This window comes from Mus caroli, chromosome 2, assembly GCF_900094665.2.
Source record: "Mus caroli chromosome 2, CAROLI_EIJ_v1.1, whole genome shotgun sequence".
Classification (NCBI taxonomy): Eukaryota; Metazoa; Chordata; class Mammalia; order Rodentia; family Muridae; genus Mus; species Mus caroli.
In genome coordinates, this window is record NC_034571.1 from 99,100,466 (window position 1) to 99,125,508 (window position 25,043).

The 25,043-nt window shown below is 42.9% G+C and overlaps 1 long non-coding RNA gene across 1 annotated transcript in view; it reads right to left on the reverse strand.

Annotated features, from left to right (window-relative positions):
* The window catches only part of LOC110310412, a 72,111-nt gene that overhangs the window by 35,326 nt on the left and 11,742 nt on the right, over positions 1-25,043 (reverse strand). The window contains exon 2 of the long non-coding RNA XR_002379837.1: positions 18,366-18,505. This is a non-coding gene — a long non-coding RNA (uncharacterized LOC110310412). The remainder of the gene's footprint in view (positions 1-18,365; positions 18,506-25,043) is intronic.

Consider the following 25,043-nt stretch of genomic DNA (forward strand, 5'->3'; position numbering starts at 1 on the left):
ACACACACACACACACACACACACACACACACACACATACACACACACAGGTCTTACTCTGTTAATTACTATCTGGGTAATTCTGGTAAATCATTTTACCTCTCCATAAAATGTCTATAGTTCTAGACCCTGGTGTAGTGGTTCACGCCTTTAATCCCAGCGCTCAGGAGACAGAGGCAGGCAGATCTCTATGAATTTGAGACCAGCCTGGTCTATAAAGTTAAGTGCTAACCAGCCAGTGTTATACGATGAGACTCTTTCTCCAAAAACAAAAATAAAAATAAAAAAACTAAACAAGGGGTGTGGGGGGCTTGTGGAGGGGAATGCAAAAGGGGGCAACATTTGAAACGTAAATAAATAAAATATACAATAAAAAAAAAACTAAACAAACAGACAAACAAAAACAAGCAAGAGAGAGAGAGAGGGAAATATTTTGAGGGCTGATGATTATCTCAGTAGGTAAGAGCATTTCTTCCCCTTGCAGAAAACCTGGGTTCCATTTCCAGCATCCACATGAAGGCTCACAACTATCTCTAACTCCAGTCCAGGGGATCCAATGCCTATTTCTGATCTTTGTGGACACCAGGCACACACATGGTACACATGCATATATATAAACACTTACACATGTAAGATATTAAAATTAAATTAAATGTTAGAATGGCTACACTAAATAATAAAGCCTTGCTTATATTTGAAATAATAACGCCCATACTTAGCCGTTATGAAAAGAGCAATGCAAGCTGATAAATGCAAGTGTTTGCCTTTGATTGGCAGCTGCTACTTCCGTTATTGCTGTTATTGAGACCCCCTGATTCTTCTTTTGAAGCATCTTCTGAAATGCCACCCAGTGTAATAATTGAGACGATATCTGAAAATGAACAAGATGTCTTTTGACCTCATTTGCAGGCAAATCTGTCCTTTGGTCTGCCATAAGGAATTGCCATATGTTCCTCAGACCCTATTTTGAGCATGTGCTTTTTTTTCCAACAAAACTAAATTTTAGTGTCAGGTCAGCCTTCACTCTCTCCCATCCGAGACCTCTCAGGCACCAGCCCTCTGGAAGCCGGTTTGCTTTAATCCAAGGGTGACATTTCTGTGCCTGGTTAACTAATGTTCTAGCTTTCAACATGAGCCAATTGGCTTTAATCACAGGATGTTATTGAAAAAGATTGGGCAGATTATGGGTAGTAAGAGAGATAATTGCCAAGGAGAAACAAGGAGAAAAATAAATGAATCTTCCATCTCAGGGAGAAATAAATGGCCTTATTATGGGGTCAGCTGGGATGATCCTAAAATGCCCTGTCCAGGAGAAAATGCATAATGGTAGTTTGGGAGTTGAAGAATTTGGCAGCCACAATATGCGTGGATCAAAACAGCTTTTAAGGGACAACCTCAGGAGGATTGCTTTTCTATAAAAGGAATGGGATGTTTCTCTTTCTGCTACTGAACATGCAGACTCGGAGACACAGCTTGCTCATCAGTCATTCTTCCAAACAAACAAGAACATTATGTCCCACTGTATAGGACAATAGACTATCACACCCCCCCCCAAAGAAAATCACTGAGTTTTCTGAATTTCATTTGTGTAAGTCTTGAGAAACAAGAAAAAAAAAACCTGATACTATATGTATAGCATTAAATGGAATATAACACTTCCTCTAAGGGTCAGAAAACGTAAGGGAGGGGGCACAATGAATGGAAGAGCCAGAAGATTGGGAGAATGGCTGTAAGGCACTGTCCCACTCATAAAATCACAGCATCCGTGGCTACCTGCTGCACAAGACCTGGCCCGTAACCATTACATCACGGGCTAAGTGCAATGGTGCATGCCTTTAATCCCAGCATTTAGGAGGCAGAGGCAGGTGGATCTCTATGTGCTCAATAGTGAATTCCGGGCCAGCCAGAGCTACATAGTGAGACCCTATCTCAGAAAACAAAAAACAAAACAAAACAAACAAACACACAAACAAACAAAAAACTTGTTCAAAATGAGTTTTCCTGGGACACCTCTTTAATATTGAATCTAACAAGAACCTTTCAATTTAAGCTCCCTTCTCCTTTCTACCAAATATATTAAGGCTAGTGGTGTGGAGCTGTGCCCCTACTGACGTCTTGGAACCAACCAGTGATGGGAGTCATTACACAGACCTCAGCTTTTACTAGAGAGCCCAAGGTCCACTGTGATTCTCCCAGCCGACCACAAATATCCACTAAGTCCTAGTGAAAGAGACCCACACATTCTCCTCTCTCCCTGAAATTCTTTCATTTATTTCAGGAGTATGTATTAATTATACATAGTAATGGATTCTGTCTTTGGAGTCTCAGCTGTGTCACGTGATGTTTTTCTGGAAGCTTCCTTGTGAGAAGATGTTTTTGCTGAAGCAGACACATGAGAGAATGTTTTGCTGAGAACAGACGAGTGGTGTTTTTCTGGAAGCAGCCTCAAAAAGGGGGCATGTGATGTTTGCTAGAGCAGATGCTTAAGAGAGCATGTGATGTCTGGAAAGGGTATAAGTATAACCCAACAGACAGTGAATGATGCTTTGTGGTATTGGTACGCCTTGCCATTCTTCGCTCGTCATCCTTGGGCTTTGCTGATGCTGGTCTTCACTGATGACACTTCGTTGTATTGATTCACCTTGCCATTCTTTGCTGGGAATCCTTTGGCATGATTTCATAGAAATGCCAGCAAAGAACTGCTGGTGTTCCAGTGACTTCTTGTCACTTCCACATACTCTGGCCAATTGGCTGAGCCTTGGGGTTTCTTCTGGATTGAACTACCATTGCCAATTTGTGAATGATGCTCGTGGATGGAGCTAATGGTGCTGATTTGTGTGAACTGAGCTGCTGATATCCTGACAACACAGATTGGATTTGCTCCAAAGAACTGTTTCTAAACAGGTCCATATCCTCCTTTGTCCTATTAACCATTCCCTTCCACTACCTCTGGTGGGTAGTGGGCTAGAAGGGAGATTAAAACATGCAAGAACCCTTATTAAAATAGGTTTTGGGAGGCAGAGGCAGGCGGATTTCTCAGTTCAAGGCCAGCCTGGGCTACAGACTGAATTCCAGGACAGCCAGGGCTACACAGAGAAAGCCTGTCTGGAACCACCTAGGAGACAAAGCTCTGGGGAGGTCTGTTAGGAGATTATTGAGTTGATTAGTTGGGAAGAACCGCCCTAAATATTGACAGTAACATACCAGGTACTGGGGTCTCAGACTGAATGAAAAAGAAGAAATGGAGCTGAGAGCCACCATTTTTCTCTCTCTGCTTCCTGACTGGGGATGCCCGAAAAGCAGCTGTCACACTGCTGCTGCCATAACTGTCCTGCCATGATGGACTGTAGCCTGGAACAGTAAGTCAAGATAAGTTCTTTCTTGATTAAGCTGCTTCTGTATGGGTATTTGTCTCAGTAACAAGACAAGTAATCAGTGAGGGCTTTGTTTTACTCCTCCTACAAAAGAGAAACTGGTTTCCTGTTACCAGAGAGTTGTGCACTGGAGTAACTTACCTTGTTAAGTAAGGAAGAAGAAACTGTGGCTGTTTTATTCAGTCTCGCTGGTTTAAAAGACGCTTTTCTATAACAGCAAAATTAGAAGTAACCTGAAGTAAACAGACAAATTGTAGTCCAGCGCTCACCGATCTGGTATGCAGCCACTTCAGATGTGATTAGCAAAACTGAGCTGTAAAATGGAAGGAAGCTGAAAAGGTTTGAAAGCAGACCATAAAGATGAACAAGGACTGTCTTAGTTGGAGTTAGTATTGATGGGTTGGGGGAAAAATGACTAAAGTGTCAGGAGCTATAGGTTTCTGTGGATGGACTTCTACATTGTGAAGGTGGTCCTCATATCTCACCAAAACTGATCACTTCCCATAAACTCCAGACATTTGTAATGTGGACTGAGTTGAGACACTGCAAGAAAGAAACTTTGGTATCCCTTTTAACCTAAACACTGTTGCTATATCCATTCAACCTAGACACTGTTGCTGTATCCATTCAACCTAGACACTGTTGCTGTATTTAACAGAGTAATTTTGTTAAACAAGAGCTTGCTAAATAGTTGTGTTGAATCTCATCTCTGCTTTCTTTCAGGATTAAAAGTGCATGAGCCCTTTGATCCAGAAAGTTTACTTACCACAATTTGCTCTGCAAATGCACCCACATGCACACAAAATGATGTGTATTTAATAACAGTCCCAGACACTTTATTTTATCTTGGTTTTGTTTTTTGAGATAAGGTCTAACTAGGTAGCTGGGAACTTTCTATGTATACCATTCTGGCCTTGAACTCACAAATCGCTCCTGCCCCCTGCCCTCTGCCTCCTCAGTGCTAGTAATAATGGTGTACAGCACTATACTCAGTAGCCATTTTGGTTTATAATAGGAAAAAATCGGATTTTGTTGTTGGGTTTTTTTTTAAGTTAATTATTGTTGTTGTGGTTGTGTGTGGTCATACACCACAGCACATATGTGGAGGTCAAATGTTAACTTTCAAGAGTCTATTCTCTCATTCCACCATGGGTTCAGAAGATCAGACTCAGCTCATCTGGCTTGCATGGCAAGGGCTTTTCCTGGATGAGCCAGCTTGCTGGCTCTAAGAAGCCCATTTCTAACTGAATCAATGCATTGTGTATTTGATACATCAGAAGGATATAATGGAACAATGCATCCCCAAGACACAGTATGAAGTGAGAAAAGAACCACAAGATACAATGTTCACTGCATGTTATGTTTCCACTTCCCTGATAAAAAGAGCAGGGAGGAAGGCAGAGAGCAACATTGTGTGAGCATATCAAGTGTTTCTAGGTAGACATGTAAGTCAGTGATGGATGCCTTTGAGGAGGGGGAGGCTCGGGAAAGGGAAGGAGACATCTTTCACTGCATGATGTACATATGATTTGTTTTTATTTTTACTTATGTGTCTGTGTGGGTATGTGCACATGAGTGCAGGCGCTCTTAGAGGCCAGAGGCATCAGAATCCATTGTTGCAGAAGTATAGGTGGTTTTAAGCTGTTTGATGTGGGTGCTGGGAATCAAACTTTTGTCCTCTTCAAGAGTCCATCCATGCTCTTAATCACTGAGCCTTCTCTCCAACCCCAGCAATCGCTTTCTTAAGCCTAGGTTTTTCCTTAATTCCATAAGATTGAGAAGGAAGACCACATGCCTGCTTTGGTATATATATCATATGTGTGTGTGTGTGTGTGTGTGTGTGTGTGTGTGTGTGTGTGTGTGTTACACATGGTTATTGTGGATCCTCCATGCCTTATGCGCACCTCCTAAGATGTGGAGGTCTCTGTGCAAAGAACCATTCCTATTCTGATTTGGGATTTCTGGCTCACCCTAAGCCTTCTTTTGTTTGGTCTTTGAGTAGAACATTAGGCAAATTATAAAAGTATATGTATATACATGAGTGTATACCAAACTCCTAGGAAATAATTGCTTTGACTTAATAAAAATAAAAATTTGAATAAATATGTGTATTTATAAGTCACTAAGAGCAGTATCTGGTGCCTGATAAATAGTCCCCCAATTTACATGGTGTTTATTCACCTCTCAAAACAAAATTGTCAGGATATTTGAGGATAGAACATTCTTTTAGGTAGGCAATAGAACTTCTACATAATTTTGAAAGCAATTTGAGGCCAAATGCACACAAATTTCCTATTCGGTCAACACCATTTGTTAAGTGCTTTGAGTCAGCACACCAAAGTCTAGCGTTGACTGAAGTTGTTTTATTTTTAGTTTCGCTTCTTGTCTTTAACCTTTAACTGCCGAGAAATGCTAAATCTAGGTCAATGTCATATGCAAAGAATCACATGTTTCATCTTTAGGCAGTTTTGAAGACTGAGGTCTTCACAAGGCTGAAAGAAGAGACCAAATCATGGGGGGGGGGCACGTCTATGCAGTCATAACTGGACTTACTTTTGAGGGGAATGTTTTGTTTTGTTGTTATTTGAGATAAGGTTTCACTATGTTCTGGAACTCACTGTGTAGACCAAGCTAGCCTTGAACTCCCAGTTTACCACCTCACTGAGTTCCAGTCATATAGTCACACAAACCTCTCTCTTCAGAGGCCCAAGAAATGCACAAAGCTGAGACAGAAGCAGGGGGGATGGCTGTGCTGTCCTTAGATGCTTGGTCTTAGCTTTTTTTTTTTTCTGGCTTCTGGAAAATGCCGCTGGCTTGGAGAACTGCCAAGCAGATACTTTTGCACCCTTGACCAAAGATGCCTTCTGTCCCACTTTGCCACCTGCTCCCAAGTTAACTTTATCAAAGTTTCTTGTTATCGTGGCACATGTATCATTTTTCCCTTCCAAAGTGCACTTTTAAATTTTCAACTAAATCTAAAAACATGATTGGCTAAGCATAATCAAAATTAAAAACAGGCCAGGTGTAGCACCACACCCCTTTAGTCCAAGTACTCAGGAAGCCAGGGCAGGAGGGTCCCTAGGAGTGCAAGGTCAGCTTGGTCTATGTAGTCAGTTTGAGCCAGCTGGGGCTACGGATTGAGCCTCTGTCTCAAAAATGCAAAACAAAAGGTTTTTTTTTTAAATAAAGATTTGTTTTATTTGTTATATGTCAATACACTGTAGTTGTCTTCAGACACCAGAAGAGGGAATCAGGTCCTGTTACAGATAGTTGTGAGCCACCATGTGGTTGCTGGGATTTGAACTCAGGATCTCCAGAAGAGCAGTCAGTGCTCTTAACTGCTGAGCCATCTCTCCAGCCCCAAAACAAAAGGTTTTAAAAAAAATTAGAGCTCCAACATAGACTAGCATGCACAAGGCTGTGTTCAATCCTTACTACTCATTCAGATATGAACATATCTAAAAATTAACTGGAAAATATATAGGATGTGTATGTGATAGTTAAGTAGTTATTGTTTTGACCACAGATACATGCAATAATTCTACATATTTATGGGGTGTTTGACTCAATGGATACTTTGTTCAATGATCAAATCAAAACAATCAGCGTGTCCATCACTCCTGCATCTTCTCTGTAGAGTAAGCATTTAAAACCCTTTCTTCTGGCCACTCAAGGTACAGAGCGATGCTGGCTGTGCTCCCTCTACTGTGCGGGAGAACCGAGACATTACTCTTCCTAACCATGACTCTATGCCCTTGGCCGTCCTCCGCCCACTCCCTCCTCAAGCCCTTCCCCTCCCCAGTCTCTGTGAACCACTTTCTACTCTGTTCATTTTTCACAGATGAGGCAGACCGTCTGTGCTTTGTCATCCTGTGTCTGCCTCGCTGTTTTCTGTTTTCAGAATATCCTCCAGATCCAACCAACTCATGGTATACAACAGGATTTCAACCTGCTTTGTGGCTGAATTGTGTTCCAGTGTGTGTCTCTGTCTCTCTGTCTCTGTCTCTCTCTCTCCCTCTGTGTGTGTGTCTCTCTCTCTGTCTCTCTCTCTCCCTCTCTGTGTCTCATTCTCTCTGTCTCTCTCTCTGTCTGTCTCTCCCTCTCTGTCTCTCTCCCTCTCTCTGTCTCTCCCTCTCTCTGTCTCTGTCTCTGTCTCTCTCTCTCTGTCTGTGTGTGTGTGTGTGTGTGTGTGTGTGTGTGTGTGTGTGTGTGTAGGTGCACTCACACCTCACCTTTTCTTTATCCACTCACCAATTAGGCCAATTCCAACTCTTGGTTCTTGTCAATTGCACTGCAGTAAACAGGGAAGTAAAGATGATTCTTAAATATCCTGAGTTCATTTCCTTTGGCTACATACTCAGTGGTAGGAGCATAAGGAGACTCTTTTTAGTTTGGGTTTGGTTTGGCTTTGTTGTTGTTGTTGTTGTTGTTATTGTTTTGGTTTGGGGGTTTTGGTTTTATTTCGTTTTCTTTTGTTTTGTTTTGTTTTTGTTTGTTTGTTTGTGGAAACTCCACTGTGTTTTCCATACACCTACAACACAAAACCTCGCACATTGGAGCTCATTTCTCCCTAGCTCCACCAGCGTGGGTAGCTCCTATTGTACTGATAACAGTGCTGACAGATGAGATCACATCTCACCGTGCTTTTGATTTTGATGGTCAGGGATGTTGAGCACTGTTTCACATGCCTGCTGACCCATTGTATGTCTTCATTTGAGAAGTGTCTATGAAAATGTCATGACAAATCACTGATGTCCTCTTCCTTTCTCTTCTCATTCCTTTTTGCATACTTGAGAACTTTGACGAGGCATGCGCTCTCCTACTAAGGCACACGAACACCCCTGCTTGTTACTCTTTCTGTGTGTTTATGTGTGGGTATCATTTTTTTAAAGATATTTTTATGTGTACTTTGCCTGCACATATGTCTCTGTCGGAGTGACAGGTCTTCTGGAACTGAAGTTACAGACAGTTGTGAGCTGTCATGTGGGTGCTGGGAAATTGAACCCCGGCCCTTTGGAACGGCAGCCAGAGCTCTTAACCACTGAACCATGTCTCTAGCTCCCATGTGTTTGTGTTCATATGTGTTCCTCATATGCCATTCCTTGGCCTCTATTGTTCTTTCCTTCTTTCTTTTTTTTCTTTTTCTTCTTCCTTTGTGTGTGTGTGTGAGTGTGTGTGTGTGTGTGAGGGAGGGGGTGGGGTGGGGGAGGAGCATATCTCACCAGCCTTTTAACTTACCAGTAAGCCAGGCTGACTGGCTATCAAGTCTTGGACTATGCACCTGTCTCTGCCTCACCACCATGGACACAAGCATGCCAGCATACTCAGGGTTTTTACATGATGTCCTCGTTTGCTTTCTATTGCTGTGAAAAACACCATGGCCAAAAGCAAATGGAGGAAGAAAGGGTATCGTTCATCTTCACAGTTCCAGATAACAGCCCATCACTGAGGGACATCAGAGCAAATGCTCAAGGTAGGAAATGAAGCAGAAGCTATGGAAGAACACTGCCTATTAGCTTGCCCTACCTGGCTTTCTCAGCTACCTTTTGTATACAACACAGGACCACTTTTCCAAGACCAGAGTGGGCTGGACCCTCTCACATCTATGACTAATCAAGAAGATGCCCCACAGACTTGCCTATCCAGCAATATGATGGAGGGAACTCCTCCATTGGCATTCTTCTTCTTAGATGACTCCAGCTTGTGTCAAATGGACAATAAATCAAAAGCAAAACTAACCCCACACATGGGTACTAGGGATCGCTACCCACTTAGCTCTCTCTGTAGCCTCTTGGTTGTTATAAGTAATTAATAAAAATCTCCATTTTAATGAGCAGAGAACTGTTAAGTATATGATAAAGGGGTTAAACTTTATTAATAAAAATGCAAATTAGAACAGAGACTCTGTGCTGATCACAATGGTGACGGTAAACATTAATGTCAATGTCTACTTTCACTGGGAAAATAGACACTGTCCTAATATGCTGAGGAATTACAAATCTCTGCCTTTCTAGAATATTCTAAGAGCTGAGTTTTGCAGGGGCACAAACCTATAATCCCCGATACTGCAGAAATGGAGACAGAAAAATCACTTAGCCCAGGGATGTAAAGCTAGCCTGGGCAACACAGCAAGACACTGAGAAAAAATTAAACTGCATAAAATAGAGGGCAAAGCCCTTCAATACACTTGCTATCCTTTGAGATATACATTTCACTGTGGCTCTAAGGATGACCTCAGCAATACTGGTTGCAATTGCATGTAAAAGAATTAGAAAGAGCCTATCTGTCCCCTAGCAAGAAGACTGAGTATTAAATTATAAGGAACCACAGAATAATCTGTGCATCAATAGTACAAGAACGTTGAGCTCAGGGTGAACCCAGGGAACTTGCCTGCATGCACAAGGACCTTGCTTCAGTACTCAGAACAAGCATGCATACATACATACATACATGCATACATACATACATACACACACACATACATCTATATGTATACATGTATATGTATGTACTATACACACATAGAATACACATGTATAATATATATCAGATATATAATATATATATATGTATATCAGATGGCTCAGCAGTTAAGAGCTAAGAGCTCTTGTTGCTCTTGCAAAAGACTCAGGTTTGTTTACCAGTTCCATATAGCATATCATAAATGCCTGTAACTCCAGTTCCAGGGAACTTGATGCTTCTGACCTCCTCAGGCTCTCAGATACACATGGTGCACAAATACTCAGGTGCACATACATACACATTCAATAAGTAAATAAATAAATAGTTTGGAAGGAAGATGTAAGTGACAATAATTTCATTTATTGAGGTCAACCTATTCTTAACAGAGAGTTCTGGAACAACTAGGATTACATAGTGAAACCCTGTCTCAGACAAAAAAAAAAATCAGTCATCCGTCTGTCTGCCTGTCTGTCTGTGTTTTGAGTTTGTTTGTTTGCTTGATGGTTTATTTTGTGTGAGACAGCTTTGTCATGTAGCCCAAGCTGGCCTTGAACTTTGCATGCTTCTTTCCAGTCCTTTCAAGTGCTGGGATTTCAGATGTAATCTGAGATCAAAATGTTAATGTAATCTCTTTCTGGTTTGCGGTATTTCACAGATTATGTGTTTAAATACTTCCTCCACACTCTGGATGGTGGTGGTACACTCCTTTAATTCCAGCACTCCTGAGGCAGAGGCAGACAGATCTCTATGAGTTCAAGGTCAGCCTGGTCTACAGAGCAAGTTCCAGGACAGTCAGGACTGCACAGAGAAATTTGTCTCAACAAACAAACAAACAATCCTTCCAAAGCTGGGTATGGTGGTTCATCCTTTAATCCCAGTACTTTTAAGGCAGAGGCAGGAGATCTAAGTAAGTTGGGAGGGCACCTCATAGCAAGTTCCAGTTCAGCCAGAATTACACAGTGAAACACTGTCTCAAAAAGAAAACAAAACAAAACAAAACAAACAAACAAAACTCCCACAAACATCCTCTGCCATATTGTTTTGTATTTTAAATTTTTTCTGGTTGCTTATTCATTTATTTTGAGTCAGAGTTTCACTGTGCAGTCCAGTGTAACCAGTTCTTGATCTTCCTGCCTCACCTACTGAGTGCTGAGCTTAGACTATGAACCATGAAACCTAGTCTTGGTCTTCTCAGTTGTACTGTCAATGTGCCAACTTTATAAAGAAGAAAATATTCCTTGTTTTGAGAAGCAAAGAGGAGGACTGAAGAGAAGTTTCATTGATTAAAACTGCTTGCTGGTCTTGCAGAGGACCTTAGGCAGCTCACACCTGTCTGTAACTCCATCTCCAGGGAGCCAATTTATTGAGGACGCACACACACATGCAAACACTACACACACACATACATAACATACATATAAACCTAGACATACACACCACACACACATATATACACACCACACATGTTCACACGCACACATATGCACATACACATACATATTAAATACCTTTAAAGAGATAAAGGTGAAACAGTAAAGAAGAAACAGGCTGGGGAGATAACTCAGTTGATAAAGTGCTTGCATCATGAGCATGAGGATCCCCCGAACCTACCTAAAACACTCTGTCATAATTAAAACAAGAGAGAGAGAGAGAGAGAGAGAGAGAGAGAGAGAGAGAGAGAGAGAGAGAGAGAGAGGAGATGGTCCAAGCCCTGGGAAGATGGGAAGATGGGACCCCTGGAACTCACTGGCCAAACAACCTAACCTACCTGGTGAGCTCTAGGCAAGTGAGAGATCCTGTCCGAAATAAAGTATCTGCTGGATGCTGGTGGTGCACACCTTTAATCCCAGCACTCTGAAAGCAAAAACAGGGGATCTCTGAGCCTTCAAGGCCAACCTGATCTACAGAGCAAGTCCCAGCAGATCAGCAAGGGCTACACAGAGAAACTGTTTCAGGAAAAAAAGAAGAGGAAGAAAGAGAGAAAAAGAAAGAAAGAATGAAGGAAAGAAAGGAAGAAAAAAGGAAGGGAGGAAAGAAGGAAGGAAGGGAGGGAGGGAGAGAGAGGGGGAGGAAGGAGAGAAAGAAAGAAAGAAAGAAAGAAAGAAAGAAAGAAAGAAAGAAAGAGAGAGAGAGAGAGAGGGAAGGAGGGAAGGAGGGAGGGAGGGAGGGAGAGAGAGAGAGAGAGAGAGAGAGAGAGAGAGAGAAAGAAAGAAAGAAAGAAAGAAAGAAAGAAAGAAAGAAAGAAAGAAAGAAAGAGAGAGGGAGGGAAGGAGGGAGGGAGAGAGAGAGAAAGAAAGAAAGAAAGAAAGAAAGAAAGAAAGAAAGAAAGAAAGAGAGAGAGAGAGAGAGAGAGAGAGAGAGAGAGAACAAAATGTGTCAATGTGTCAGTTTTTGAAGACTTTTGTTTGTTTGCTTCTTTAGGTCACCCTTCACCTCTCAATCTTGCAGGTGCTTTCTGTTTCTTAATAAAAATCTCCCTCAAAAGAACCACAAAGTTTCTTTAAGTCAAAGGACGCTGTCAATAGGACAAAATGGCAACCAACAGATTGGGAAAAGATCTTTACCAATCCTACATCTGATAGAGGACTAATATCCAGTATATACAAAGAACTCAAGAAGGCAGACTCTAGAGATTCAAATAACCCTATTAAAAATGGGGTACAGAGCTAAACAAAGAATTCTCAACTGAGGAATACCAAATGGCTGAGAAGCACCTAAATAAGTGTTCAACATCCTTAATCATTAGGGAAATGCAAATCAAAACAACCCTGAGATTCCACCTCACACCAGTCAGAATGGCTAAAATCAAAAACTCAGGTGACAGCAAATGCTGGCGAGGATATGGAGAAAGAGGAACACTCCTCCATTGTTGGTGAGATTGCAAGCTGGTACAACCACTCTGGAAATCAGTCTGGCGGTTCCTCAGAAAATTGGACATAGTACTACCCGATATACCCAGCTATATCACTCCTGGGCATATACCCAGAAGATGCTCCAACAAGGACACATGTTCCACTATGTTCATAGCAGCCTTATTTATAATAGCCAGAAGCTGAAAAGAACCCAGATATCCTTCAACAGAAGAATGGATACAGAAAATGTGGTATATTTATACAATGGAATATTACTCAGCTATTAAAAACAATAAATTTATAGAATTCTTAGGAAAATGGATGGAACTTGAAAATATCGTCCTGAGTGAGGTAACCCAGTAATAAAGGAATACATGTGGTATGCACTCACTGAGAAGTGGATATTAGCCCAAAAGCTCAGAATACCCAAGATACAATTCTCAGACCATATGAAACTCAAGAAGAAGAAAGACCAACATGTGGGTGCTTCAGTTCTTCTTAGAAGGGGAACAAAATACTCTCGGGAGCAAATATGGAGACAAAGTATGTAGCAAAGACTGAAGGAAAGGCCATCCAAAGACTGCCCCACATGGGGATCCATCCCATATACAGTTCCCAAACCCAGACACTATTGTGGATGGCAAGAAGTGCTTACTGACAGAAGCCTGATATAGCTGTCTCCTGAGAGGCTCTGCCAGAGCCTGACAAATACAGAGGTGGATGCTTGCAGCCAACCATTGGACTGAGCACAAGGACTCCAATGGAGGAGCTAAAGAACAACAATATGAACCAATCAGAACCCCAGAGCTCCCAGGGACTAAACCACCAACCAAACAGTACACTTGAGTGACCCATGGCTCCAGTTGCATATATGGCAGAGGATGGCCTTGTTGGACATCAATGGGAGGAGAGGCCCTTGGTCCTGTGAAGGCTGGATGCCCCAGTGTAGGGGAATGCCAGGGCAGGGAGGCTGGAGTGGGTGGGTGGGTTGGGGAGCACCCTCATAGAAGCAGGGGGAGGGGGTTGGGATAGAGTGTTTCCAGAAGGCAAACTGGGAAAGGGAATAACATTTGAAACATAAATAAATAAAATATCCAATAAAAGAAAAAAATAAACATCTCTGTTTCTATTTAAGAACAAAAATGAGGTGGATGGCATTTGACATCTGAGGACAGGTGACACTTGAGGTTGTTCTCTGGTACACATACCTGCGCACACATGCATGTACATCTTCACACATGTGTGCCCACAGACACATACCAAAAAAAAGTGAAGAGAAGCTTGAGTCTTCTTTGGGAAAACCCAGTCTGTGTGTGGGTTCATTTGTTTTCAGGAGTTTTACTGTCCATTAAAAAACACATTATTTTTTTACTGCCTGAGGTCCTCAGAATAAATTTGGCCCTGTTCTCCTCTAAGAACTTAGCTGGGAAAGATTAATCTGTGGTTTGGGCTTGAGAAATGAAGTCTGTTAAGTGGTCTTAAAAGTAAAAGTGAGCACTGTTCATGCAAGTTATTGGTGCTTCACTGCCCAGGCTTTAGTGCCTTTCTCTCTTACAGTATTTCATTTTAAATCAGGGGCAAGGCAGTGCAGAAGGGGTTCTGAAATGGAGCCTTCCACCTGCGCTACACAGGTAGAATAAAGACCACGCGACTTAGGCATGTTGGGATCCATGTGAGCCTTTAAGGTGACAGTGGGACTTTGATTTTCTGATTGCAATTAAAGATTAAGGTAAGCACTCTATGCCTGGAAACACTGCCTGACAGGAATGAAGAGGTGCTCCTCTCTAATGCCTAGAATCCAGCTAGAATATAAACACAGAGTACTTAACAGTGATCAGAGCACGCCATCCCGAGTAGCAACGGTCTGAGAAGCAGACTCTAAATCAGAGTGAAAGAGAGTGCTTTGGTGCCCCTCATCAACTGTCTCTCAGCCAGGATCCCCACAGAGTCCAGAGAGAAGGGGGACCCCGCCTTAGGCAGCAAGATCAGCAGAATAAGCCCAGGGACTCAACAAGGTGTCAGGTACATTCAGTGTACACATATCCTCATCTGGCTCTTCCTTCATCTGACAGACTGCTTCTTTGCAGACCTTTAGAGGGAGAACAATTATTAGTGGGATGTGGGGGGAAGAGTATCCACACACTATTGGAGAAGTGTAAACTGGTGCCCAGTTTGGAGGGACAATCAGCTTGGTGGTGTCTAAGAAAATTTTGAAGTGTCCACCTAGTGTGCCATGCCCCTTGATTTAGAAGGGATCTAGCTTCCAAAATTCTACTCCTGGAATGAATATACTGCCCAGCAAAGCGCCTGCAGCATTTGTTTATAGCAGAAAAAGTTTCCAGCAGCCTGCATGCCTATAACCACAGGATCACTTAAACAAGGTGTGCGGTGCCCACGCAATGAAACACGATGTGGTGGCTAAAAATGAGAGTGTAGGGGGTAGAGGAAGCCCTGAGTGAGTGAGTGAGTGAGTGAGTGAGTGAGTGAGTGAGTGAGTGAGTGAGTGAGTGAGCGAGTCTTCAATAAGTGTCTATAGTTGACACGGCAAAGCTATAATGAGAATTCAGAGGATTTGTACTGGTGAGAAATTGTCAGTTGAAATCGACAAAGCTGTTACCCATGTGTCCCAAGCTCAAGAGAAAAATCAAAGGCTTTCCTCAGGAGTCTGAGTATGTTGCTTATGGGGATTGCTCAGTGTGTGCAAGCGTTAGCCACTACAGCTTCTGTCTGAATGATTACAGCCTGAGACTGCTCGCCCACAGACACTTACTAAGCCCTCCCCATTTGCTAATAGATACACTGAGGGTTTGGTTGTAGTGACAGCAGAGTCCCACTTGGCCCCAGCTCTACTATGTGTCTGTCTCTGTGTTCTGTTCTTTCCCCATGCCCTCACCCATCCTAGTCAGGGTTACAAGACCTGAGCATTGTGGGTAGCTGCAGATAGTCTCATATCTTAGGCTGACCCCCAAATTCCTGTGGAGTGAAGGGTGACCTTGAACTTCCCATCTTCCTGCCCCATGTGATCCTCCTATGGATTGAGATTATAGGCAGGCACCACCACTCTTGATTTGATGTGGTTCTGGGGACCCAAACCAGGGCATCCTATATGCTAGGTAAACTCCCCCTCAGCTTAGCTGCATCTCCATCCCAGAAAACGATTTCTTTTAAATAATATCCATTAGGGAAAATATTTTATTTCTATTTAGCATCAAAAGACCTTGACAGGTGAACTTTGAAATGCTTACCAGTCAATATGGCTTCTTCTAGAAGAGAATGTGATTGGGACTGGATTGAAAGAGGTAGAAACTCATCTCCTACCTTATGAATTTCTGCAGTTTAAATGTGAATCTTTCTTTCTTTATCATGTTCATTGTTATTTCTTTTAAAATATTTCATTACTTATTTATTTGTGTATATGTTTAGTGTGTGCACACAAGTGTGGTCTGTGTGTGGGGAGGGCAAGGCACAAGCATGGCGGGTGCATGGTGGTTGGTTAGAGTACAATTTGCAGTAATCGGTTCTCTCCTTCTAGCTTGTGGGTTCCAGGGAGCCAACCCTGCTCATCAGCCTTGCCAGCAAGTACCTTCCCCTAGTCTGGCTTCTCCCTGGCCCCTGATTGTTATTTATTAAATGATTAAAAATAATTCAGGAGCCAAACCCATTTCTGTCTGCTCAGCCATTCATACTGAGGTTCTGTTCAGTCTTGACACTAACTACGAGTAATCTCACTTCTTACCATCCTAGAGGACATGCGTTCTATGGAGAAGTCAGATAACACCTCGGGCTATGGAAAGTGAACTGAGTTTGGGGACAGGGGATTAAATAGAAGGTCTCTAGTAAGCAAGTTCTTGCTGCTGCTAGGAAACCAGGTCAGGTGAGTACTGACAGCAAGGAAGAATGGAGACTGACCTCAGAAGTATTGCACTGCTCTGTCTCTGATCCCACTTAGTTCTCGAGTCTAGACAGAACTGCCCACCAATGATGGAATGAGCTGAATTAAGGAGCAGAGGTGAAGATGTTGGCACAGGAAACTGCTCTCTATGAGAGCTCCTGCCCACTGATGCTTGCTGTGCCCTGGGCTAAAGCAGGCATCTGGGCAGAGGATGATAAGAACAGTGTGGCATCCCAGAGTCCCGGGTGCAGTGCGCTCTATTCTCTGGGCACCTTTGCTCTCACACTACTCCATAATTCTTTCCAAGCTCCCACTCTCCTCCCCTTAGCTATAAAAACTCGATGTTGCACCTACCTGAATGTTGTACTTTCTAAATATGTATGTTTTTCTCTTCTAATTTTCATATGCCTTAATTCTGGTCTATATAAGCAAAGGTGGATATACCTGTTACTCAAAATCTCTCCTTAGCTGGGAAATTTTGGATGATAACTCAGTGGCAAGCTGTAATGAGACCTTTTGAAGCTCTACTGACATCATAGGAGAGCTGAGATAGATTGTGCCAACCTAGCAACATTTTTTTTGCAATCTACTGCTGAGAGCCCCCTTCCTCCAGGTTCTCACACAATGTCTCCTGGAGCCTCCTCCTGTGTCCTGCACCGGGAAGGTTGCCCTTTAAGTGCTGACCTGGTTAGACAAAGCTTAATTGTGGGCACCTGGCTACACTGTTTCCTAAAAGAGCATTTCTCTCCTTTAAATGTGTCTTGCCAATATGGCCAAGACACTAATGTCCAGGGACATGATGACCAAGGCAGGAGACAGCATGGTGTCCCTTTGCAGACACAGTTCTTCATCACTTCTGGTAAAGCAACCCGCCCTCCTCAATGTGTGTGCTATTATGTGCCTCGCTTTCTAAGTAAAGGAAGGTAATTAAAGGGGAAAGCAAAAGATCAAGGAAGGAAAAAAGAATGAAGGGGAGAAGGACAGTCAGTGGGACAGTTGAAAAGCAGTTAAGTGACAGCAGGCAGACAAAAAGAGAACTTGTGATGGGCAGCAGAGATGGTACCATGAAGACAGAGGGAAGGAGCGGCAGGAGGGAGCAAATCAGAAATCCTAAAGCCTCAGGACTTGGGATGTAGCTCACTAGCATGCTTGTGGAGCACACAGGAAGCCCTGGGTTTGAACCCAAGTAGCTCATGGTTGTGGTGATGCATGCCTGTGATCCCAGCACTCAGAAGACAGAGTCAGGAAAGTGAGAAGTTTATCTCCAACAATACAGTGAGTCCAAGACTGATTGGGACACACAAGGCCCTGTCTCAAAAAGAAGAAAAAAAAGTTCTAGGATCTTAACATTCACACAGGGGCTGGCAGACAGGCACAGGGTCCTGTTGCACTCAGCCTGAACCCCACTCTGCTCCTGTCTCCTTCCCTGGAGCGTTTAGCTTCACAGTTACCTCTACCTTCTTTGAAGGACCCCTTCACTTTCTTGTCCTGACAGCCTGTTCTTCCTCTGAAACCTGCTTAGGTGGTCACTTTCCCCTCGTCCCTCAGATCTGCAGAGTCTGACCTCCCCTGTGCCCTCTAACCTATGTCCCAGGGCTGGAGAGACGGCTCAGCAGTTAAGAGCACTTCCAGAGGTCCTGACTTCAAATCCCAGCAACTACATGGTGGCTCACAACCATCTATAATCAGATCTGATGCCCTCTTATGATGTGTCTAAAGACAACCACAGTGTGCTTATATATAATAAATAAATCTTTTAAAATAAAATCTGTGTCCCAATCTTACCTAAAATCGCCCACCAATGACTTCGATAACTTCAATGACTTCATTTTCCAATTGAACTTTGAGGTGTTCTATTCTTGGAGGTTGGCTCATGGAGCAGACTTCTTCCTGCTGCAAAACTCCACCTGATCTGGGCGCCCCAGCTAATGGACATAAAAAGTATCAAGGTGATAAGACTAGAGACACAGTTGATTTATCCAAAAGGCCAAGAAGCAGTGAACTATTGGCTCTCATGCGTGTGTGTACCTCTTACCCACGAGGTGGCTGGTGTCCCTCTCCTGATGACTTCTGCTGCTCCATGGCTTCCTTCTGTCTAGCATTCATCCTGCCCATGATGCTTCTAGTCTGTATTTCCAAGCCATGACTTCTCCCTCCAATCATATGCTCTTACATGAGAAGGTGCCAGTTCACATCTCTCACCATCTCTTCGATCTCTCTGCAATGACCACCTTATTGTTTGTTTGTTTTGCTTTGCTTTGTGAGACAAAATCTTATTTCCTAGCCCAGGGAGCCTAGGAACTCACTATTATGGACCATGCTGGGCTTGAACTTGCAGGGATCCTCCTGCTTCAGTCTTTTAAGTGATGGAATTATAGCAGGCACCATCATGCCTGGCCTTTCCAACCCTACTTGCTACCTTTCCAGCTCACATCTTTATTCCCACACACCACTGAGCCTTAATCCTGCTTCCTCTTCGTTGAAATTCACTCCTCAGGCTTTGTCCCTTCTTTCCTCAGATTAGACAATGAGGACCCCTTCTCTTACAAGGTGTTCTTTGAGTGTCTCTCTGTCTGTCTGTCTCTCACTCTCCCACTTAATCAGATTTTTATCACTACTAGTCATTTTACCCAACAGTTTGTAAGAAGATTGTCAATATCCTTTGTATTGATGAATCTGACAGTGTTCAGCTATCCAACCTAACCTACTTACAGCATTTGAGACTGTTGTCAATCTGGTTTCCTCACTGGTGGCTTACGTACTATCCTTCATTGGTCATCTGCCTGCCTCATTAGCTGTTCCATTCAATCCCCTATACCAGTGGTTTTCAACCTGTAGGTCATGACCCCTTTGGCAGGATGGAAAGACATTTTCACCAGGGGTCACCTAAGACCATCAGAAAACACAGATATTTACTTTATGATTCATACCTGTAGCAAAAGTGCAGTTATGGAATAGCAACAAAACTAATTTTGTGGTTGGAGGTCTCCACAGCATGAAGAACTGTATTAAAGGGTCCCAGCATTGGGAAGTTTGAAAGCCACTGCTCTAAACACATTCCTTCTTGTCTCCCAGTCTCCTAAACAAAGACGTGACTCAGAGTTTGCCTCCCCTTTATTTCTCCCTGTCCTTATAAATCCACTCTTCCTGTTTCTGAGACTGAAACCTTGGTGTTCTTTATAGACCAGGCTTCCTTAGTAGAAAGTCCTTTAAGATACAGCCTAACAGGGTGACACAGACTCAGAATTCTGGCACTTGGGAGATGAAAGCAAGAGGATCCGGAGTTTGAGACTAGCCTGAGTTACATGGCTAAACCCTGTCTCAAAAATAAAAAAAATCAAAATAGCTGAGAACTCTCAGGCCACTCCAGCCACGGAAGCAGATCAGCGCCTTGCTCTGCCATCATTGGAGAAGCCCCCCTCCCAAAGTAGATGGGAGAGAATGACAGAGACCCACAGCCAGACATTATGCAGTAAGAGACCTGGGAGCACTCAGCGCTAACATCCTCCCTGCAGGGCTCAGGGAATCCCTCAGAAGAAGAGGCAGAAAGAATGTAAGATGCAGAGAGGATGGAAGGCACCAAGAAAATAAGGCTTTCTAAGTCAACATGATCAAAGCTCATATGAACTCACAGAGACTGGGGCAGCATGCACAGGGCCTGCACAGGTCTGTAACAAGTCCTTTTCATATATATTATAGCCCAAGACAGGGTTTCTCTGTGTAACAGCCCTGGCTGTTCTGGAACTCACATGGTAGACTAAACTGACGTCTGACCTCAGAGATCTGACGGCCTCTGATTCCCAAGTGCTGGAATTAAAGGTGTGAAAAATATTGAAAAATATCTATTTTCAATAAAAGGGAAAAAATCAAAACAAGAACTGGCAATATGATTCCACCTCTGCTATGCTCTAGCAGAGGATGCAAGTTCGGTTCCTAAGCACTCACATCTGGCAGATCATAACTGCCTGTAAGTCCAACTCCAAGGGATCCAACACTTCTAGATCCCACCGGCACTCACGTGCACATATTGCCCCACTCCCACACATAGATATGTGATTCAAATTAAAAATCAAACAGCAGAAAGTTCTCTGACACATAGTCAGAGCCTATCCATGTCACACAGCCACTTCTGCTTCCAGAACCAGCTCTCTCAAGAGCCTTGTTGGAACTCTGTCCCATTTGCACTGGCCATTGTTCTGGATGCTGCTGGTCAATCAGCACAATGGTCCTTTCCTCTCTGTCTATGAAGACTGATGTGGTATGGCCTGTTTTACTTGTAGTTTGCCTTGGGTTAATGACTGAGATCTGGACAAAGAGAGATGACAGAAGGGATAGACAAGCATCAATTCCAGAGTAGACCTGAAGACCACAGACAGCCTCAGCACTCTCCCTACTCTCATGAGCTGGAACCTGGAAAGATCTGTGGCTCAGACAAACAAAAAAGCCCAAGAGGAATCTATACCTCTGGACAGTCACATGAAAGCTGCCATCCTGAGCAGAAACATCAGATAAGAGAGAAATGACCTTTAACCCACTGAAGTCCTGCCTGCTGCCATCTGTCATGGACCCCAGCCCTAGCATAACTAAGACAAGCACCCCAGGACAGACTCTGAAGCCTGTAGGCTCTTCAAGAGCTTGAAAGATTTTGAATTCCGGCCATACTTCCAAAATTGGTAACTCCAAAAAAGCAAGAACACTGTAAAGTCAGCAGCAACAACTATTTCCATGGTTGATGTTTCTATGACACCAGTTCCCCAGCTGCTGCACAACCTTGCAGCAATACAACAAAGTTTGCATCATAAAAGAAATCATTTCCTCCAAATTATTTCAAAAGGGTTTATAGAAAATAATTCCGTGGGAATGTGTGGGTACCTATTGTCTTTCGATAAGACAAGGAGTAGAACCCCCAAAGGAAAGGGCTTAAGTTTTAGAATGACCTTCACTGAGTTTATGTATTATCCGGCCTTGTTCAAGTTGATTAAACTGAGATTTTTGTATATATTTCCTGTTAAATGGGGATAGGGAAGAAAAAGAAAACTTCAAAAGGCTATAAGAATTTTTTAATATACTGATTTTGAAAATACATAGAGTAAAAAAATATATATTGTGCTCGTTGGTGTTTTGCCTGCATGTATGTCTGTGTGAGGGTATTGGGTCCTCTGGAACTGGAGTTACAGACGGCTGTGGGCTGCCATGTGGTTGGTGGGAATTGAACCGAGGCCCTCTGGAAGAGCAGCCAGTGCTCTTAACCACTGAGCTATCTCTCTAGCCCTTGAATGAATTATAGAACAAATACTCATGAACCCCAAATCACTTTCCACGAATTCCCATATTTGAAGGGAATCTAGGAGTCAGTTAAGTCCAACCTAACAAAATCCCTGGAAAGAACTGGTTTTGAGGTGGGTAGGAGTGGGAGTCGGGGATGGGGGATCCTTTCCTAAGTAATTCAACTTCTTAAACGCTGGAATCACATGTGTGTGCCACAACAGTTTTTGTTTTTGCTTTAGAGACAGGATCCCACTAAGTCTAACTCACGATGCAGTCAGGGGTCCTGATCCTCCTGCCACAGCTTCCCAAGTGCTAGGATGACAGGCATGTACCACCATGCCCTCATAGGGTATTTGTTTGTTTGTTTACACTTTTATTTATTTTCTGTTCATTCTGAAATGTGAAGGTCAAAGGATAACTTGTTGAAGTCAAGTTTAAAAACAAAAACCTTGGCTGGGTGTGCTAGTGCACACCTTTTAATGCCAACACTTGGGAGGCAGAGGCAATCAGATTTCTGAGTTTGAGAGTAACTGGCCTACAGAGAGTTCCAGGACAGCCAGGTCTACATGGAGAAACTCTGTCTTGAAAAGCCAAAAAAGGTCTGACAGTGGTGGTACATGCCTTTAATCCCAGCACTTGAGAGGCAGAAGGAGATGGATCTCGAGGCCAGCCTGATCTACAGAGTAATTCCAGGACAGCCAAGGCTACACAGAGAAACCTTGTCTTGAAAAACGGAAAAGGAAAAAACAAACAAATGGTGGTGGTTGGGGGTGGGGTTCTGTATTTTTAAATCTATTCTATACACAAGAACTGGTAGCAATATTTTTTTCCATTTAGAAAGAATTAGGTGATGGCATGGAAGGGTAGTAAGAAAAAAAATTCCAAAATAATTTTTGATCTTTACAATTCTGAACTCTATGACTCTAGAGTCATATTTTAAAACAATAATACTAAGACTGTGCAATATAATTAACCAATAGATGGAATAAAATGTGCCTGAAGTGATTCTGATACAAATAGAATTTGGGAAGTCACTACCTCCCAGTTTTCCAGATCTGTGCCCAACCCCAGCATGTTCCATGTCTCCGTTCACTTACTTATAAGGCAGCCTGGGCTACGGTTGGTTGGACAGCTCTGAGCTTTAGTACAGTGTGCAGGTCTGTACCAGAGCAATCGGTGCTGCAGCACATTAGTGTGTAGGTGGGGGATATCTGACCCACAGCATAACTGCACTCATCGAGGAGGGTGACTGGGTGGACGGCTTGCTTCTGGTGGGCTGCCCTTGGACTTGGCTGGTGATCTGCTTCCGGAGAGTCTGTCTGGACTAACTGTCACTGGGATGAGAAGCGGATGTTGGTTTTATCCTCAGAGTTTTGCTTGACCTGCCAATCTGTCTGTGGCTCTGGTTGTCAGAAAGCTCTCAATAGGGGATAGGAGCCCTTATTTAATCAGCATTGAGTCTGTCTCATCCATGATTGTTATTACTTAATGCAAATTAAGCTTTCTTATTGCCTAACAACACAGCTCTGGGCAGGGAAAGAGGAGGAAACTTAAGCCCCAACATCCAAATGGCTGAACAGTGATTAATCGGAGCAGCAAAGTAGGGTTTCCTGGTAAATAGAGGCATCCATTTTCCAACCCAAATGTACAACAGGAAGAGAGAGAGAGAGAGAGAGAGAGAGAGAGAGAGAGAGAGAGAGAGAGAGAGAGAATTGCTTCAAGCAGCTTGAGCAGGAAGTGTTCATTTTTCTCTTGGCTCCATGCTTTGGAAACCAATCCTTTCAACTGAGAGACTATCACTGGCTTTCTCTCCCCCACCTCTGTTACCTATTATTCTCATTTGAATGGTCTGTAACTGTCAAGTAAAGGTTGTTATCAGTATTGCATCTGGTCCAGATGGATTAGAGGGGAATGATGTTTGTGGCTCTCTGTAATCCCTCCATCAGCTCCAGGATTGTCAGTTTCTCCAGGGAATGTGGCAAAGCTGCAGAAAATCCCCCCAGACAAGATGTTTCAGGCTTCTCTCTGGTTTGGCTGGCAGACACACACAAAGTAATGCAGGCAAGAAAAATCAGAAGAAAGTTTCTCTGGTCTGCAAATGAGAGGCAGCTGCAGAGTGAATGCTCTGTTCCTCCTGAGGGTGGCTGCAGCCTGGTCAGTCTCAGAGGAATGAGCACATCTATGCATGTGTTCTCTTTCCAAGATAACTCAAAGCCACCTGCTTCAAGCAGCCTCATATGGAGTCAGATATGTGTGCTGATGTGGCCTCCAGACTAGTTCTGTTTCCAAGTCTAAAAATAGACTTGACAGAGGCTTTGAACAAATCTATATTCTCTGGGCTTGAGCTCCTCTAGATTGAATGGCATTTGCCATTCGCTTTCATCATGGAATTGAGGGGAAATGGCTACAATGGGGTTTGTAAAATAAAATAAAATAAATCTTTGAGCCATCTGAAGAGCGAGAACAATGAGACATGAAGTAACCACTCTTTACTCTTTTAAGCGGTAATTTATATTTATTGAAATTCATAGTGTACACACAGGCTGTGGGAAGACAGCAAAGGCAGGCAGAGCGCTGCTGAGCATTACAGAAGAAACACAAAGTGAGAAAACAAAATACCAGCTGAAATTTTTCCATTCCTTGCACTGAAAAGAGATTAGCATCACAAGCAATGTTATAGGCGTTTTAACGTTTTTCTTTTTTGTTTTTTTTTTCCTACTGTAGAGCATTTTCAGTATTGTATACAAGTTTGTGTTAAACTCTTGGTATTGTGATGTATTCATTAGAAATTGCTTATAAATAAACAAAAAAATCCACCTTTAAAAAAATCACAAATAGAGTAATTTAAAAGAATTTAGAGGTGGCTAAGATGTTTAATCTAAAAATAATACATTTCATCTAACAGAAAAATCTTCAGGAGAAATCAATAAACACAGCCCGGGTACCTTGTTGAGAGCATCTAGGCCCTAAAACGGCCACAGCCACCATTGAAAGTCATAGAAATTAAAAACCATGACCTAATCCGTTACTACTCCAAAGACCCAGACATCCACAGAAGATGAAGCCAAGTTTGTAATGACCTGTCTCTATTTGTTTATTTTGAGACATGGTCTCACTATGTGCCCTGGCTGTTCTGGAATCACAGACCTACCTCTGCTTTCCCAGTGCTGGGATTAAAAGCATGTACCACCATAC